This window comes from Notothenia coriiceps, unplaced genomic scaffold, assembly GCF_000735185.1.
Source record: "Notothenia coriiceps isolate Sejong01 unplaced genomic scaffold, NC01 NC01_scaffold00010591, whole genome shotgun sequence".
NCBI lineage: Eukaryota > Metazoa > Chordata > Actinopteri > Perciformes > Nototheniidae > Notothenia > Notothenia coriiceps.
Window position 1 is genome coordinate 123,976 of NW_011343292.1, and position 468 is coordinate 124,443.

Consider the following 468-nt stretch of genomic DNA (forward strand, 5'->3'; position numbering starts at 1 on the left):
GGGGGGTCCTCACCTCCTCTAGGGTGGTCCGGGGGCATTCTCCCCCGGGAAGATTTTTTTTTTAAATATTGAAGTTAAATGCATCAACCTGGTGCACTTTGAGAGCAAAATGAATTTATGGATACATCTCTCAACACCCATATGAAACAGATTTACTTTTTCTTATGGATATTTTACAAATCACTCACCTTTTAACTGTATCCTTGTTTACTGTCATATAGTATTCATAACTGTTTTCATTTATCCATAAATGGTGACCAAAACGTTTGAGTACCCACTGAGATAACTAGACTAAAGTTAGCTATCTAATCTAAACAGAGTCCCTTACCTCACCGAGCTGTGGTTATCTCTCTCAGTCTGACAGGACAGAGCTCTCCCTCTCATTGTTTTAGAAACAGCTTTTAATATCCGTTAAGCTAACCAGATGCTAACAACAACAATGCAAATAGTGAGTTTGGTAGAAATATA

At 38.0% G+C, this 468-nt stretch overlaps 1 protein-coding gene across 1 annotated transcript in view; it reads right to left on the reverse strand.

Annotated features, from left to right (window-relative positions):
* The window catches only part of LOC104946059 (protocadherin Fat 3-like), a 7,634-nt gene that overhangs the window by 6,843 nt on the left and 323 nt on the right, over positions 1-468 (reverse strand). The window lies entirely within an intron of this gene.